Below are 1,061 nucleotides of genomic sequence, written 5' to 3'. Positions count from 1 at the left end.
AAGGGATGGCTGGAAAATGGGAAGCCGTCAGGAACGAGATAACGAGAATACTGAGAAAGTATATTCCTGTTACGGTGAAAGGAAAGGTTGGTAGGTATAAGGAATGCTGGATAACTAAAGAAATTGATGGTTTGGTTCAGAAAAAGAAGTAAGTATATGTAAGGTTTAGACAGGTTAGATCATGTGAATCCTTAGAAGGGTTTAAACGCAGTAGGAGTATGCTTAAGAGGGAAATAAGGAGGGCGAAAAGGGGATATGAGATAGCTTTGGCAAATAGAATTAAGGAGAATCCAAAGGGTTTTTACAAATACATTAAGGACAAAAGGGTAACTAGGGAGAGAATAGGGCCACTCAAAGATCAACAAGGCGGCCTTTGTGTGGAGTCGCAGAAAATGGGGGAGATACTAAATGAGTATTTTGCATCAGTGTTCACTGTGGAAAAGGATATGGAAGATATAGACTGTAGGGAAATAGATGGTGACATCTTGCAAAATGTCCATATTACAGAGGAGGAAGTGCTGGATGTCTTGAAACGCATAAAGGTGGATAAATGCCCAGGACCTGATCAGGTGTACCCTAGAACTCTGTGGGAAGCTCGAGAAGTTATTGCTGGACCTCTTGCTAAGATTCTTGGATCATGGATAGTCACAGGTAAGGTGCTGGTAGACTGGAGGTTGGCTAAAGTGGTGCCACTGTTTAAAAAGGTGGTAAGGACAAGCCAGGGAACAATAGACCAGTGAGCCTGACGTTGGTGGTGGGCAAGTTGTTGGAGGGAATCCTGAGGGATGGGATGAACATGTATTTGGAAAGGCAAGGACTGATTTGGGATAGTCAACGTGGCTTTGTGCGTGGGAAATCATGTCTCACAAACTTGATTGAGATTTTGAAGAAGTAACAAAGAAGATTGATGAGGGCAGAACAGTAAATGTGATCTATACGGACTTCAGTAAGGCTTTAACAAGGTTCCCCATGGGAGACTGATTAGCAAGGTTAGATCTCATGGAATACAGGGAGAACTAGCCATTTGGATACAGAACTGGCTCAAAGGTAGAAGACAGAGG

General features: G+C 42.9%; 1 protein-coding gene across 2 annotated transcripts in view; it reads right to left on the bottom strand.

The window, feature by feature from the left end:
* Positions 1-1,061, bottom strand: part of prkcea (protein kinase C, epsilon a) — a 594,816-nt gene that overhangs the window by 178,884 nt on the left and 414,871 nt on the right. The gene's annotated exons all lie outside the window — the stretch shown is intronic.

This window comes from Chiloscyllium plagiosum, chromosome 9 (genome assembly GCF_004010195.1).
Source record: "Chiloscyllium plagiosum isolate BGI_BamShark_2017 chromosome 9, ASM401019v2, whole genome shotgun sequence".
Classification (NCBI taxonomy): domain Eukaryota; kingdom Metazoa; phylum Chordata; class Chondrichthyes; order Orectolobiformes; family Hemiscylliidae; genus Chiloscyllium; species Chiloscyllium plagiosum.
Note: the sequence above shows the minus strand (reverse complement) of the source record. Positions and strands in the feature narration are given on the sequence as shown.